Source organism: Nerophis ophidion, linkage group LG14 (genome assembly GCF_033978795.1).
Source record: "Nerophis ophidion isolate RoL-2023_Sa linkage group LG14, RoL_Noph_v1.0, whole genome shotgun sequence".
Taxonomy (NCBI): Eukaryota; Metazoa; Chordata; class Actinopteri; order Syngnathiformes; family Syngnathidae; genus Nerophis; species Nerophis ophidion.
The window spans coordinates 35,306,788-35,325,131 of NC_084624.1; the positions used below are offsets into that span (position 1 = coordinate 35,306,788).

Here is an 18,344-nt window from a genome sequence, read left to right on the forward strand (position 1 = left end):
GTTTGTATTGGCATCACTGGATGACGTCACAGGAAAACGGCGGTGGCTTCACAGATAACGAAAATCAGGCACTTTAAAGCCTTTTTTCGGGTTATTCCATGATGGGTAATATTTTGAAAAAAACTTCGAAAAATAAAATAAGCCACTGGGAACTGATTTTTATTGGTTATAACCCTTCTGAAATTGTGATAATGTTCCCCTTTAAATGGAGTGCAGGTGCATCTTGAGCTCGTGCTGGCATCTTGCTTACGCCATGACACATTAAGCTTTTTAGGCTTGGCCTATTATGTAAAACAGCCCAGAGCTGGAGCGAAAAGACACTGTACCTGATCAGGAATATCACTATGGACTTTTTTTTGAAAGATGTAATTCCAAAGATTATGTTTTTGGCTTGTTGAAATGATATAGGATGACTTGGCAGGAACTCCTGACTTTGTTGTACTTAATCATAAAAAGCTGGAGGGCTTGACTTCCTTTGTTGATAGAGTGCACTGCTAGCCAAGAAATACAATGAAATATTCCTGAAGAAAGTCCACTCTTGGTGGGCAGGATATCACCTGATATTCCACGATATCAGGATAATGGTTTAAGTCTGACATGATCTTATCCGGGCCTAGATGATCAAAATGTATTGAATGAATCCAACATTTGACACGAGATGGATTGATGTGTTTATGGACCAAACAAAGCGGATCGACGCGTGAGGCCTTCTAATTGTGATGTCTGTTTTACTGCTCAGCCCTGGCTGGAAGCCCTCGCTCGCTATCAGTGTCTGGGCCTGAGAGGATCATGTGTTAGCTGATATCTTAGCTCAGTGGGGTGCTGAAATGGGAAAAGAGGGAGTCCAGAGGAGGTAATGATGGACCACTTTCTCCTGAGAGGACAGGAATTCAGACCTGACAGGAAAGTACGGCTGTTTCCTGCAAGACAATGTTGTTTTAATCAACTTATAGTTGGCCTATAGAGGCAATATCATTAGATTAAGATGTTTTTGAGGGTGGATGGGATGACAGTCATGGATCACAGGGTTAGAGAAGCAGCTAATAGCTCTCCCCAGCTCTCCACTAAAATGATTCCTTTGGGGAATCAATGGGTCCTTTCTCCTGCGGGCCGCAGTTTTCTCGATGGTCCTCGACCCTGATGTGAAACATTAGACGGCGATGAGGGAAAACATAAAACATAATACTTGTGTGACCAGTTTGTCAGTGGCTCTTCTAATGTCTGTTTGTACTCATTGATATTTTGGTTAGCTTTCACAAGGTCAAATTATCAGAAAAACACCAAAACAAGACTGAAACGCAAGAACATTAACAAACACTGTTGTACCTATCTGACAGTATCAATAAAAACAATCAAGATGCTTTTTAGAGGACAGGACTGGCTCATCTGCCTTTTTTTGCCTTGTACTCGATGTGCTGCATAGCTTTACTTATGCTTCTTGTGCACTTCCCTGCTGCACTATTTATGTCCCCCCCCCAAAAAATGGGGATGTACTTGCACTTCACACAAGATACCAAAAACGTAACATGCAGAATTTTGGATGCAACTGTTGTATTGGACCATTAGATTTTATGGGCAATACTATTGGCTAGCTATAGCGCAGATAAATACAACGATTTGAATGTGATAACTCACAGCAAACACTAATAACCGTTTTACTATAGCTATATTGGAACTTTAGCTGCTACCTTGCCAGCAAATAGACAGCCAGGTGGCAGAAGACAGACGATCAAAGCAAAAAGTTCTCACAAAACTGCATGACAGTCACAACGCAATACGATGTGAAATTTAACTGTTCCATTATTTTGCTTTTGATCTGGTCTAAAAAATGTCTGCTGGCTAAACATTATACTTTGGGAAACATATCAGCCGATCACTTGCGGTAAAAACTGTTAACCTCACTGATCCACATGCATGCTTGTCAACTCTTAAGTCTTTATTGAAATAGATCAAATCTCATCTTAGCCTACAAATTATATGAGCCCTGGTATGAAGCACACCCATTTGGGTTAATTCAAATGATAGAATCAAAAACTTGAGCCAGCACCTTAGGCACTTCATCAAAGACAAACCACAGCCATTTGTCTGCATCCTCGTTTTGATGGAGCCCCACAAAAATGTTCTGCGTCTTAACACGCAGCCAAGCGTTTAGTGGAAAAACAAACGTCTCTGTTTCAACCGTTTACAACGCTCATGGTGCTTTCTCCTTTTTAATCTTCCAGTAATTGTTCTCTCAGGGAACCACACGGATGACTCCACTTCACCCTTAGATCACAGCCTCGTCCTTGGCCACAACATCTCCGCTGTCTGGCCACAATAACTTGGCGTCAAGCACCCACTCGTCCATTACTCACAAGTGCAAAGAGTTCTCTGGTCTCAGGCTTCCCAAATCAATTATTGCACTTCTTAGCTTCTTTCCAAAGTGATGACGGAAGGTGCCGGTTCTCAAGCCTCCTTCCGAACGCTGTGTGAAATTCGTCGAAACGGGCAGGCGTTGACGCAACAGTAGAAAAAGGCACTTATATTTCAAGGCGAGAGAATGTGAAAGTCGCGCGGGGTGGCACCGTACAAATTAAGCAGATTGCGACTCAAGTGTTCATGGCACAGCAGCAGAGTAAAGTACCCAAATCAGCTTAATAGGGCTAAGCCTAAATATTTATAAAATCAGTTGTAATGGGCTTCTCCCCTGGCAGTACCATGCTAATTTTTTACAAGCATTTCCGTCTAGAACCAAGCCTGTGTTTAGTTAGTCCGAATAGTTACTACCACTCCGTTTTTGTTTCTACTCCAGTGGAAGTCGATATGCGGTGTAATGGGAGCCTGTTACAACAAGAGTCCTTTGCAAAGGTCAAACATGACGGTTTGTTTTCTTTAGGATTCCTCTGGGATGCAAACTAAATTAAGGCTGCATGGCTTTTTACCTGCAAGCAGTGAGCAGCGATGGTAGTCCCAGCCACAACATCAATTAGGCCCAACCTGTGCAATCTAATGAGATCCGATACAAAGATAACTGAAAATGAGCGTTTTACAGCATAGGGCCTCACCAAGGCCAACTAATGAACAAACTACAGTAACTGACTATCACTTAGCAAAGAAAACCTAAAACTCTGTCTGAAAAAATTGTTTTAATTTTTCATTGGTACCCTCATAAAGATAATAATTTAACAGGACAATATGTTAATTGTCCTGTTGTACTACAACTTTGAGAAGTTTCTAATATTTGCGTTACCGTATTATAATACTAACTTGGGGGCAAAATGGTTTTATAGACCTACGACGGGTCCCACAGGGTAAACGACAGTTATTTACGATAAGGTCTCAAGAATGTGAGTCTAAAATGAAACTGTTGACTATAAAAAAAAGTACCATATTTTCAACATTTAATTTTTGTGTGGTGAGGTCAACATTTTATCCAAATAAAGTTAGGACCTTTATTGTCATGTCTTTTAAATCAGTTTTATGTTTGATCATGTTATGTTTTGTTTTTGGACTCGTTTCCCGTTTTTGCACTTCCCGGTTTTGTTTTTTTCCATAGTTATTCATTAGTTTCCACCTGGTCTCCAAGCCACGCCCTGCCTACAGCCTCACACCTGTTTTTCATCATCATAGTCACTACTTAAATCATTTGTTTTCTGTTCATCGGCCTGGGAACTTTGCTATTGCTATTGCTTGTTGCATACTGCTACCTGCTTGCTGCACATCCTTCATGCCCTCGATCATCTACCATGCTCCTTGCTTTTCATGCCCCTTGTTTTTGGTCACAGTAAGTGTTTTGTTTTAGTTGTTTATAGCCATGCCTTCGTGCTGTTTTTGTTTATAGTTTGCTGTTATTCATGCCATTGAGCAAGTGTTTTTGTTTCATGTTTGTATTTTGTTGTCTAGTATTAGTACCTCCTTGTGTGCGCACTTTGTTTGCTTATTTTTGTATTTAGGGTATTAATAAATTCATCATGTACTTGAATTCACGCCTGGCTCGTCCCATATTCCCTCTGTGTCGAAGAAGCAAAATTAATCCAAGTCACAGCCCTGGCATTTATTGGGTGCACAAACATGTTTTGGACAATTAACTTCCAAGTAAATGTACTGTTGGACCTTAGACCTTGGAAATCTGTTCACAAAAATACGTTTCTAACATAAGAATATATATTATATCTGCAATATAAAGGTGTGGATATATTTGCGCTGCCCAGGTCAAGAGTTCAATGACAAACCACAAGAAAGTCAACCTCATACTTCAACATCGGCAAGCGAAGACATAATATCTTTGGACTACTGCTGGGAACAAGCCAAAAACACATGCCTTCTCCTCACCTCACCTACATTGGTGATGAGTGTGTGTTGCCTGGGATGCGACTTATTTTGAAGGTCACGTAGGCGTGAAAGTGTCGAACGTACACATTGGAATGTTTAGAACAGAAGCCTTAAAAGAATGCCTCAGAGGGAAACCTATAAAATTTATGATCCGGATTGACTTAAGCACAAATCAAAGACATGAGAGAGAAGGGGCTACTGTATGAAAAACAACAAACTTCAAGTTTCTGTGTGCATTTCTTCGCTCCATTAAACCATGATGTTTGAGAGCAGGTTTTGATATCCTGGCTGTGGCATCATCTAGGGAAGGCTCTGGCTATTGAGGTTAATAATTAACGGATATGTTGCGCATTATTTTAAAAGAATACCACAAAATTGTGTCTTGAATGGTCTATACCAGGGGCGCTCACACTTTTTCTGCAGGCGAGCTACTTTTCAATTGACCAAGTCGAGGAGATCTATACCTCATTCCTATTTATAATTTATATTTATTTATTTATGAAAGAGACATTTTTGTTAACAAGTTAATGGTATTTAATGATAATACAAGCATGTTTAACACACATAGATTCCTTTCTTTCATGAAGACAAGAATATAAGTTGGTGTATTGGATTCTGATGACTTGCATTGATTGGAATTAGACAGTGGTGCTGATAACGTCCGCATTTTCAAATGGAGGAAAAAAAAAAGTCCTCCTTTCTGTCCAATACCACATGAAAGTGGTTGGATTTGGCATCTCATTTGTCCAACTTGCATACTCCTTTTTAAACACTTTGTTATGAGAGTAGCATTTGTGTGTAGCCCTTTGATGTCTGGCAGCAGGTGAGTGACGTCAGTGACTGTGCGGGTGGGCAAGCAAGTGAGAAAGCGGTCGCTGAGGGCGGGGGAGAAATACATTGGCATCAAACTCTGTAGCTTGCTAGCTTGTGCACGCTAGCTTTCTGAGACTCTTATTTTGTTAGCACAGGCAGGATGAAACAGGTCTTTTATGGTGAAGACAGGAACTGTGCTGTCGGTCTTCAGAGTTTTGACAGTAGGTACGGAGTCTCTAGAAATAAAATGTGTTTCTCTGCGTCCGCCCTGTCAGTGATTTTTTTCTTAAATATGAGCTCGCAGCAGCCAGCGTCATCTCACAAGATCCTCGGGTGCCGAGAATGTCAAACAACTGATGAAAGTGAAGTCTTGGTATGATTGATGATTGCTCATTTTTATGTCTATTTTTTAATGCCTGGCTTGAGATCGACTGACACACCCTCCGAGATTGACCAGTCGATCGCGATCGACGTAATGGGCACCCCTGGTCTATACAAACTCTTTTTGTTGAGACAGCTATTGGCCATAAAATACATTCACTTCATTTTTTTTAACATTTACTGTCACGTGGGAATGCTCAAATATCCTCAACTTTTGCCCTGTTCCCTAGGGTTAGCTTAGGTCTTAATGGTTCAAGGTCTGAGGAAAAACACATTTTCATTTGGTATAGCAGTTTTTAAAGATATATTATAAACATGGGCAACTGATACTTTAAGAGTTTGCAGAGGCAGGCCATATGAGTATACTATCTGTAAGAAAAAATGGTTCAATAGTTTGTGTCTGTGAATCAGTTGGTTCATTGGTTTGTTGGTAGGTCTTTGATTGGTTTGTTGGTCAGTTGATTTGTCTGTTTTTTGGCGAGGTACTTTGCTAGATGGTAGGCCATTCGATAAGTTTATGGGTCATCTGATGGATTTGCTCATTGTCATTTGTCGGTTGATAGATTGTTAGTCGGTTGGTTGTTAGGACGTTCATTAGTTTGTTGGTGAGTTTGTTGTTTGGTTGGGAGGTCACTGGTTAGTTCGTTGGTCAGTAGGACTTTGATTGGATCACATAAGAACAAAGAGTTTCCACTTTGCTTTGAACAATGTAATGAAGTAATGGATTGGGGGTAATAAGAACAATGGTCAGTTTGCTAGTCGGTTGGTTGTTAGGACGTTCATTAGTTTGTTGGTGAGTTTGCTGTTTGGTTGGGATGTCACTGGTTAGTTCGTTGGTCAGTAGGACTTTGATCGGATCACATAAGAACAAGGAGTTTCTACTTTGCCTTGACCAATGTAATCAAGTAATGCATTGGGGGTAATAAGAACAATGATCAGTTTGCTAGTCGGTTGGTTGTTTAAGACATTTATCCGTTTTTGGTCAGTTTGTAAGTTTGTTTTTGTTTGGCAGGCAATTGGTAAGTTTGTTGGTCAGTTTGAAAGTCTGTCAATAGGTCTTTGATTGGATCACATAAAAGCAAATTGTTTTTACTTTCCCAATAAACAATGCAATGAAGTAGCAAAGATAAGAATAATGGTCTGTTTGCTAGTCGGTTGGTAGGTAGAACACTGTTTGTTGAGCATTGTGTTTGTTTACTGGTTTCAGTTGAAAATAACCAATTGCCTATTAAGCAAACTGTAACAACTAGGCTTGGATTAAAGTTGTTTCTTCGATGCAGAGAATGATTTGCACGGGCGAGACACGACTGTGAGTACATCGTTGTTTATTTAAACACTGTAATAAAAAAATAAGCAAACTAAGGGCGCTCACAAGGAGGTACAGACACTTGGCTATGAACAAACAAAAGACTAGCATAAATGCTGCAAACTACAAACATGAAACCAAAGCACTCGCTTGCTTGGCATGAATAATAATAAACTATAAACAAAACTAGCACAATGGCATAAATACAAAAACTTACACGGCATGGAACTATGGATGAGGGCATGAAGGAGGTGCAGCATGGGTAGCGTGTGTGCGAGTGTGAAGATCCCAGAATGAAGACAAGAAAAAGAGTGACTTAAGTAGCTATGATAATTAGTGAAAACAGGTGTGAGGCTGAGGACAGGGACGTGACATGACAGGTGAAAAGTAATGAGTTGGCATGGAGACGAAAACAAACCAGGAAGTGCCAAGACAGAACTTAAATGTCCAAAAAACTAAACATAACCTGACCAAAACATAAACTTACAGGCGTGACACAAACTATGTATGGCGTAGATCATTGGATAAAAAAACAAGTATACCCACACATGCAAGAAAAACAAAATACATTCCCACAGCTTTTATTTAGTTAGTAGTCTGTTGATTAGTTACTGTAGTTGGTAATTAGGTAATTTTGTTCCTTGGTTGGATTTTTTTTTGGCCAGTTTGTTAATTGTTGGATAAGTCGCTAGTTGCTGAGTTCATTAGGTGTTTGTTGTTTCTTTGTTTCTTAATGCTTACCAGTACTACCTGTAAGACAGGAGTGCAACAGAATTGGCATGAACTATCAATCAAACTTGTCAGAATTTTTTTTAAGATTGTTATGATGGATTGATGGTATGAGTAAAAATCTAATTTAGGAAGGCGTCCAAATCCAACAAGCCTTGCTGAAGGCTTCTCTGGTGCCCCGACGCCACTCCTGTCCACCGTGACAATCTCTGGCCACCGAGTGAGAAGGAAAAGCTGTTCCCTTGAGGGGGACAAGCAGCAGTGCCACTGGCGCCTGCATTAGTGCGATATAAATCCCGCTTGCTTTGAAAACAATTAGTGTGAGGATCAAAACTAGTAGGGCAGTCTCCCCGGCCTGGCGCTGAAGAGAAGACAGGTGCCACAAGCGGACTAAGCCACTGGCGCTGCACCCTTATAGCGCGGAACGTGCAAAGGCCTGAAAACCAAATTTCCGAATAAAAATTTAACAAAAGAAATCGCTCCAAAAGGTTGTTTTCTTTTTTATTTCTACAACTGCCATCTTTATCGGCAAAAAAATACTTTGAACAATTGTAAAGGGGCATTTGTGTATAAGACAGAAATAAAGAGTCCACCTATGGGATGTAAGTAGATTTTTGAAGATTTCCATGAGCTGATGCATACAAGCCAATAGGCAAATCCTGGTTCATCCTATAGTACAAGCCCTTGACGCTGCTTGGATGATATGATCAACACAAACACTTTGTTCAAATGTAATAGGAAGAACTGAAACATGAACTCCAAATTCCAAAAGGTTGATCACAAAGATAAATAATACCTGGATTAGTCAAAAAGCCCAATGTTATTTTGTTATGTATTTTGCTTCATGTTATGTTCAGAAAATATGGTACAGCATTGTTATACAATCCCCATTTCCATATGAGTTGGGAAATTGTGTTAGATGTAAATATAAACGGAATACAGTGATTTGTAAATCCTTTTCAACCCATATTCAATTGAATGCACTACAAAGACAAGATATTTGATTTTCAAACTCAAAAACTTTATTTTGTTTTGCAAATAATAATTCCAACTACTTTGGCAACACGTGCCAAAGTAGTTTGAAAAGGGCATGTTCACCACTGTGTTACATCACCTTTTCTTTTAACAACACTCAATAAACGTTTGGGAACTGAGGAAACTAATTGTTGAAGCTTTGAAAGTGGAATTCTTTCCCATTTTTGTTTTATGTAGAGCTTCAGTCGTTCAACAGTCCGGGGTCTCCGCTATCGTATTTTACGCTTCATAATGCACCACACATTTTCGATGGGGGACAGGTCTGGACTGCAGGCGGGCCAGGAAAGTACCCGCACTCTTTTACTACAAAGCAACGCTGTTGTAACACGTGGCTTGCTTTTAAAATAAGCAGGGGCATCCATGATAACGGTGCTTGGATTACAACATATGTTGCTCCAAAACCTGTATGGACCTTTCAGCATTAATGGTGCCTTCACAGATGTGTAAATTACCCATGCCTTGGGCACTAATACACCCCCATACCATCACAGATGCTGGCTTTTGAACTTTGCGCCTATAACAATCTGAATAATTATTTTCCTTTTTGTTCTGGAGGAGACCACATCCTCTGTTTCCAAATATAATTTGAAATGTGGACTCGTCAGACCCCAGAACACCTTTCCACTTTGCATCAGTCCATCTTAGGTGAGCTTGGGCCCAGCCAAGCCGGCGGCGTTTAGGATATTGTTGATAAATGGGTTTGGCTTAGCATAGTAGAGTTTTAACTTGCACTTACAGATGTAGCGACCAACTGTAGTTAGTGACAGTGGTTTTATGAAGTGTTCCTGAGCCCATGTGGTGATATCCTTTACACACTGTCGGGTTTTGATGCAATATCGCCTGAGTAATCAAAAGTCCGTAATATCATCCAGATTTTCTGAACTTTTTGATGACTTTACGCACCGTGGATGGTAAAATCCTTAAATTCCTTGCAATAGCTCATTGAGAAATGTTGTTCTAAAACTGTTTGACAATTTGCTTACAAATTGGTGACCCTCACCCAATCCTTGTTTGTGAATTACTTAGCATTTCACTGAAGCTGTTTTTATACCCAATCATAGCACCCACCTGTTCCCAATTAGCCTGCACACCTGTGGGATGTTCCATATAAGTGTTTGATGAGCATTCCTCAACTTTATCAGTATTTATTGCCACCTTTCCCAACTTCTTTGTCACGTGTTGCTGGCATCAAATTCTAAAGTTAATGATTATTTGCAAAAAAAACTAATGTTTATCAGTTTGAAAATCAAATATATTGTCTTTGTAGCATATTCAACTGAATATGGGTTGAAAATGATTTGCAATTTCCCAACTCATATGGAAATGGGGTTTGTATATAGATATATCTTTTTAATGGTGCCAAGTTAAAAAGGAGACAGGCCAAAATATGTTTGCATGCATGCAGAAGGTAAGCAAATGTACTTGTTTGTGTAACCATGGTTACAAACTCATGAACATTGTCAGTATTTTTACAGGTTATTCCAACTTCAATTCCAGCCCCTAAATGATAAAGCGATACCATCTACCTCATATTGACTCCAGCACGGCAACGGGGCTTCCCAAGTCTGCTTATTCTCAAGGAAAATAGTTTGTACACAAGCTGACCTTGTACAGAATTATGATGCAGGAGCATAATTTTTCCACTTTGGAAAAGCTGGAGGAGGATCCTTGGTTGGGAGGTGTGCATGAAAGAAATACAGGATGAGGGGCACTTCTCTTTTGTCGGCAAAAGCTCCCATAGGTTGGACTTGGGGATTCCCTCCCTAAACAGCAGTGCTACAGTGATGGAAAATAACTCTTAGCTTTGTGCAGCTGATAATGCACATTGATGGCAACACAGGAAACCCAGAGGACAGACATATTAAAAAATGCCCAAAGTAAGAGTTGTGAGGGCTTTCAATTACAGTTTGGTTCGCAGAACAAACCTAAATCGGCTCATGTATAGCCATAGTGGTAACGCTATGATACATGCCAAAAAGGTTGTTTGCATGTGTAAAAAAGGACCCAAAAAAATGATAACATACCATATGGCTAAAGATCCATGCATTGTTCAATGGTGTTGTATTATGTCGAGTTTATTGCTGTAAGGTAGCCCTCTGAGTGTCTAAATTGTTAAAAGGAGAGTCAGCTTTAAAAAAGTTGACCTCAGTTGTAAAAAGTATTCAGTGTAATGGGCCACCTGTCTCATACATTTAATGTAATTCGGATGTCTTTATCTAAAAAAGCTAACTGAAGGTATCACAAAGACGGGCGGAACAATCGGTTTTGCTTAACAGCTTTTCTATCACGCTCATTATTTAGCCCATGACTCCAGGCCGCAGTACACACAAATCATGATCAGTTGCTATTAGGTTAATTGGAACTGCCTAGGCTTATGCCAAGAACCATCTTCTGTCGCAGTAACAGACTACCGACATCTGGCGTATCCACGCTACACACATGTGCCAAACACACTTTTCTCTCATTTGCCGTTGAAGGATTGTAGTACATTTTTGTTTATTGAAATAGTGAAGCTGGATTTATTATTTCCTTTCATGGAGGAAATGTGGACACTTGTGAAACACCTTATACTCAGGACATTTGCACAACAACGGAAGATGGAAAAAGGCAATAGAGAAGTGTGCAGGGTTTTTATCTGGAAACAACACGCGGGCTTTGCCAAAGGCTCCAATAAAGGTCAAGAATCTCATTTGATAGTGTGACAGGCCTAAGGCCATTAAAACTAACAATATTAATAGAAAACATTCCATCAATAAGTGTTGCAGCCGCCCACTAAAGCAAAGTACATTTTTGCAGTTTTTCCAGGTATTTGTCTGGTAGGTTGTTCAAATCACCGGTCTGTAGCTCTGCAGCCAACACATTTTTGTCAAAAGAAAATATTTCAAATGTTTGCCTGCAGTTGGGAGAGCACCTGCTGACAATTTTCTGCTGACCAGTTATTGTATTTTCAGGCACCAACAAGCCATTTGGCTTGGTTTCAGCATTGGACCAAGGACTTTTTGTCTGCAAAGACTCCAAAAAAGGTTATTTACAACCTAGAGTGAGGATGGATGGACAAATAACCTGCTGATTTCTGGCAGCTCTGCAGGACATCTTCAGTTTTCAAGGTCTTCGATCTGCTGCAAATATGTTTTCATCCGTCAGTCTTATCTATTTCTATGAACGATGCAAAAGCAGGATAACTACTTTTTGTGAAAGCGTGCCTAAATTTGGGAGGTACCATATTTACATAACCAATCTGCCTTTAATTACCTCTTCCAAAGAAGAAAATCAGAGGGTAAGCTGTATTGTTTTGAATGCAGCTTGTTAAATTAGCAAAAAACTACACATTTATAACAATATGTGTGGAGGGGTGCCATCTGGTGAGCTAGAACCTATTAAATCCTGGTGTGGATACAAGATTTTTATTTTTGTTTACTCCCATCTTGGCCAAGTGGGGCAGTGACCAACCCAATCAATGAGAATGGAGCTAAAACTTTAATCAAACAAGACAGGGTTGTTTAAGATTGTTTGGCTTTGGGGGTCTACTGAATAGTATTTGTGGTACTTTTTTAGGGGTGCACAATTTTAGTTTTTTTCAATTCGATACCGATAACTTCCTGCCCATAACTTATTTTACCTATTAATATTTAAATTTAGAATTGACTGAAGTTTGTGCACACACGGGGATAAGAAAAACTCAAACAAAGGTCAATTTGACAAACTATATACACATGTAGATTTGTCCTGACATACCAGTATACCTAACAATGTTAAATCTAGCGCCATCATTTCCAATCACAGATCGCTTTTGCCCCCAAGCCCATTTTTTGCACTTATCAAACGCCGTGTAGAAAGGAACAAGCCCTCTACGTTTCTTTGTGGCTCGTTTTGGGGCAGCTTTTTCAGCATCAGGCATCTTCTAACCCCTGGATTCCACAGGATGCGGAACGCCAGCCAAACCTAGTCTCCACGCTACGGCCCCACCGTCTGTCTTCTGGCAATCCTGACCTCCATTCTGTTCCAAAATTTGCTCTGACTTTTATGAGATCTCTTGAATTCGCACCTAATCATGTGATAAAATAAACACTGAATTAAACCCAGCGGAACATCTCGAGCTTTGCCGCTCATCAATACCCACAGACAGGCGCGTCTGTGACGGCATTGACTTGACTTGACTCGAGGAAAAGACGACAGTTTTGTCTTGCAGAACGGCAACCTTTATTTTTTCTGTAGCAAACAGCAACACAACAGTAAAATAATCCATGGCGAGCACTGTAAACATACACACATTTCATTTAACTAACATAAACCACTCGCCTGCTTACCCGGTCCACATATCAGCTGGTATTTGACATTGGCACCCGTAAAGCTGCCCGAGAAATGCCTGTACTGTATATGCTTCTTGAATTTGGATCATCCTTAAACATTAAGTCTTCATCCATTTCAATGCAGTGAAATTACGTATGAAAACCTTTGTTAAGTTGACTTCATATCCGTCCCCGCCCATCAGTTCGTTACAAAGTGTCAAACACTTTGTAGCCTTGAAAACGGACTATTCTATTTTCAAAGTAAACCGGATCATTTATTTTGTGTTTCCTTTTCAACAAGCAGATTTTAGCTTAATTTAACCACCGTCTTGCATATATTTAGCACAGGGATGTGGAACATCACCGCCATGTCGATAAGTTTCGCAAGCGGAGGAAATGGACACAATGACTTAGAGAAAAACGGAAAGAGTCCGCCTTTGCGATGACGCAGCCGTTTTGCGGCCGTTTCGCATCCTGTAGAAATCAGGGGTTAGGTTCAATACAAATACTGCTGTCTAGATCAGTGGTTCTTAAAGGGAAACATTATCACAATTTCAAAAGGGTTAAAAACAATAAAAATCAGTTCTCAGTGGCTTGTTGTATTTTTTGAAGTTTTTTTCAAAATTTTACCGGTCCCGGAATATCCCTAAAAAAAGCTTTAAAGTGCCTTTTTTTCGCTCTCTGCGAAGACACTGTTCATTTTCCTGTGACGTCATACAGTGCTGCCAATGTAAACAAACAATGGCGAATACCACAGCAAGATATAGCGACATTAGCTCGGATTCAGACTCGGATGTCAGCGGCTTAAGCGATTCAACAGATTACGCATGTATTGAAACGGATGGTTGTAGTATAAAAGTATTGAAGAAGAAACCGAAGCTATTGAGCGAATAGCTACTGACGCTATTCATAGCCATAGCATGGCCGAATAGCTGCGTTAGCATCGCCGGTAAAATGTGCGGACCAAACGATCAGGACTTTCGCATCTTGTGACACTGGAGCAACTTAAATCAGTCGATTGGTAAGTGTTTTTTTCGCATTAAATGTGTGTGGAAGGAAACGTAATATAGTTGCAAATGCATCTGCAGGTTATCCATACATCGATGTGCCATGTCTGCTTTAGCACCGCCGGTAAATAGCATGTTAGCATCGATTAGCGTAGCATGTTAGCATCGATTAGCTGGCAGTCACGCCGCAACCAAATATGTCTGTTTAGCACATAAGTCAACAACATCAACAAAACTCACCTTTGTGATTTCGTTGACTTTATCGTTGCAAATGCATCTGCAGATTATCCATACATCTCTGTGCCATGTCTGTCATCGCCGGTAAAATGAGCAGACACTCCAGCACATTCAATGGGGGTCTGGCGGCAGACACTTTCGCATCTTTGGGCCAGTGGTGCAACTTGAATCCCTCCCTGTTAGTGTTGTTACACACCGACGAGGCATGATGTCTCCAAGGTTCCAAAAAATAGTTGAAAAAACGGAAAATAACAGAGCTGAGACCCGGTGTTTACAATGTGTTGAAAATGAAAATGACGGCTGTATTACCTCGGTGACGTCACATTCTGATGTCATCGCCACAGAGCGATAAACAGAAAAGCGTTTAATTCGCCAAAATTCACCCATTTAGAGTTCGGAAATCGGTTAAAAAAATATGGTCTTTTTTCTGCACCATCAAGATATACATTGACGCTTACATAGGTCTGGTGATAATGTTCCCCTTCAACCTGGGTTCGATCGGACCTAGGGGTTCGATGTGTCGGCCTCAGGGGTTCGGCAGAGCCTCAGCCATCGCGTAAATAAAAATGTATCCCTATTGACGTATTATGGATACCCCCAAACAATGTTCCCTCTAATTTTCCATATGCGTGAGCAAAGGTAAAAACTCTGAGTATTCAGTAGAGCACATGTGAGCGAGGTCAGACGTGCACATTCACTGTGGCCACACCAGCAGCACACCTGTCCCAAACCTGACTAAATAGCAAGTGAAATGTAATCAAATAACAGCAGTCATTTCCATGAGGTGGGGTTCCTGCCTTGGAAATAAATTGTACCCCTTTCAGATATCGCATTTAGTTGCTACTAAAACATTCACATGTTGCACAATGAGATGTAAACATGGGATCAAATGTAACTTCCTGTAACTTTGTTTGTAATATATATCTTTAGTTGTATTTCTTTAATATAGTATCATTTCATGATTAATATTTATAAATTAAGATTAAATTGAGAAAAAAACATTTTATTTTTCACTAAAGAAGGGTTCAATGAATGCGCATATGAAACTGGTGGGGTTCGGTACCTCCAATAAGGTTAAGAACCACTGGTCTAGGTACTTGAATTTCAGGTGGCTGATAAGGTTTGATGTGTTGAATATTGATGTTTATTTTTTCCAAATCTCTAAAAATGTTATGCAAACAATTGGTATAAAAGGCTCACAAAAGGTCTTCCTCAGAAAGAGCGAAGAAGTCCCTCCCAATCAATGACTGTACTGTGAGCACTGTGCTCAGGGAAAGTTTTGCAAGAGGCTTAGAGCACTCTCGTAGCAAAATATACAAATAGCTTCCATAAAATTATACTTTTATTTGACCAAGTTTAACAGTTTGGCCTCCCCATCTAGATTGTGTGCATGGACATCATATGACAAAGAATGTTTTTTTTGAAGTCCTTATTTAAAAATCACTAACTGCAGCGTTTTTACTTTATAGAAAATCTGCATTAACTTGAGCTTTTACATCTTTTTATATTATTGAAACAAAATTTCTCACGAGTCAAAATCATTCCAGGCTCAGTGTAATGATTAAAAATTGAATGTCCTAGAGAAGTTCCACAATTATTTACTTTGGGGTTTTGCAGTAGCTCCTTTTCACTGGTTTCCTTAGTTTCGAGAGTGGGCAAGAGAATAGCCGCTAACTCCAAGTATGTTCTGACATCAGCCGCCGACCAAAGCTGTCAAACACTGACATCAAAACATGCACTTAGGCAAAGTGCACACTCCCTTTTCCCACATCCCATCCCGGAGACCTTTATGTTGTCCACACAATGGAAATCTAAACACACAAGAAAGATTTTTTTTTTTCGCCATGCAAATGTGAAATCCATACAGGAAAGAGAAAAATATGCAGTTCAAGATTCACCGTGCGCCCAAAGAAAACAACATTCTGTAAAGCGCTCGAGCCTCGACATCCTGCGGCCTTTCAAATTAGGCTTGCCAACAGTACATCATCTTGACAAATACTAAAGGATGTGACCTCCTGATCTGAACCCAAACTTACCTTTGGGAATGGCAAAAAAGCCTCATCATGAGGTTGTGGTTCAGTTCTAATGGATAAATAACAAAACCCCAATTCTTTACGGGGTTGATCAAACATTTTAAAATATGACTTACTTAAAATTTAAAACCCCGGTCTGTTGGGAAACTCGTGTGCAATTACATCCAATCACAGGGCGGGCCGGTGTTTGGATTAGCTCTATCAGTGTGTAGATAATGCAGACTTGTGTGGCATCTCACCATGGTCTCAAACTAATGCTAAGAGAAAAACACCTGACAATGCGTGACAGGTGACACATGAAAGCTTAGCCATCACTCATCCGAATCGCTCACCCGCGTCTTATATTCCCTCACGCTCGTCATCCTTCTAGTTTTCTTCTTGAAGTTTTATCTTTGTAACATTCGAGGTAAACAATTACCAGCAGATAGCATCGGCAGTCCCAGTGGGCAAGGGACAGGCTGTGGGAAAGTATATACAGTCCAAGTGGCACTCAAATGATGATCACCACTCAAATGGGGGTAGAATTTTTTTCTTGTCTGAACACCTCCTCCCTGTCTTAAAAGATACTGTCGCATGAAGCTACTCTCTCAGAGATTCATTACACAGTAATTGGACAAACTGGTACAGGTAAGAGTCAAGGCTACACAAGCAGTATCATTTCAGGGCTTTTCAGCTGGCGGCATGTGGAATGACATTAGACCAGGTCACAAATTAATTTCAAAACCTATTACAGCAACATTTCTAAAGATACCAAAGCACTGTCATATAGAGCAGTGGTTCTCAAATGGGGGTACGCGTACCCCTGGGGGTACTTGAAGGTATGCCAAGGGGTACTTGAGATTTTTTTTTAAATATTATAAAAATAGCAACAATTCAAAAATCCTTTAAAAATATATTTATTGAATAATACTTCAACAAAATATGAATGTAAGTTCATAAACTGTGAAAAAAGAAATGCTGTTAACAAATCAGTGTTAACAGCTAGATTTTTTGTGGACATGTTCCAAAAATATTGATGCTAAAGATTTCTTTTTTGTGACGAAATGTTGAAAATTAAGTTCATGAATCCAGATGGATCTCTATTACAATCCCCAAAAAGGGCACTTTAAGTTGATGATTACTTCTATGTGTAGAAATCTTTATTTATAATTGAATCACTTGTTTATTTTTCAACAAGTTTTTATATCTTTTTTTCCAAATAGTTCAAGAAAGACCACTACAAATGGAGCAATATTTTTGCATTGTTATACAATTTAATAAATCAGAAACTGATGACATAGTGCTGTATTTTACTTCTTTATCTCTTTTTTTCAACCAAAAATGCTTTGCTCTGATTAGGGGGTACTTGTATTCAAAAAAGGTTCACAGGGGGTACATCACTGAAAAAAGGTTGAGAACCACTGATATAAAGGATATTTGACTTTTTTTTTTTTTTTTGCAGTGGGTATTTACAAACAGAACCCTTCTGTCAGGCCCTCCTGAGAACCAGGGTCATCTGCAGCGGAAATTTAGTTTTGGGTGTATTTCTTTTGTTACTTAAAAATGATAACACTGAAAACGCCCTCAGAAAGAGGCGCTTTAAGACATGGCTAGCTAGTTAGCGGGCTAATGTCTGTCGGCAGGCAGCAGTGTTGTAACTACTCTAAAATCACTAATCCCTGTCTCTATGGAGACATATCAAATACGTTTATTTCAAATATCATCCCTGTAGGATCAGTGACAGCTATACATGCTTTACTACACACCAGTATCATGACAATGGATTTGTTAAAAATAGTCTGTAGCTAATACTGTCTAACCAAGACTTTGTTATGCCCGATCATGAACCATTCAAATGATCTTACTTTCAACACACTACACACAAGTGAATGAAGGTCATACTTAATCAACAACCATACATGTGTGGCTGTATGAACAACGCCAATACTGTCATAAATATGTGCATATAGTTAAACCACACTAAACAACAATGACAAACACATTTTGGGAGAATATTTACACCGCAACACAACATTAACACTACAGAACAAATTCCCAGAATTCCCTGCATCACCAACAAATGCCATTGGTGGAGCTACACCTAACATCCACTGTAATGATACCAAGTACAGAAACGTATGTCGTCGATACTACTATGATTGCATCAACATTTTTAGCATCACAAAATCTTCTTTCGTTTTTTTTTTAAATTTATATCATGTTT

At 39.7% G+C, this 18,344-nt stretch overlaps 1 long non-coding RNA gene across 1 annotated transcript in view; it reads right to left on the reverse strand.

Annotated features, from left to right (window-relative positions):
- Positions 1-867: 867 nt before the first annotated feature.
- The window catches only part of LOC133568953 (uncharacterized), an 88,627-nt gene continuing 71,150 nt past the window's right edge, over positions 868-18,344 (reverse strand). The window contains exon 4 of the long non-coding RNA XR_009809711.1: positions 868-1,137. This is a non-coding gene — a long non-coding RNA (uncharacterized LOC133568953). The remainder of the gene's footprint in view (positions 1,138-18,344) is intronic.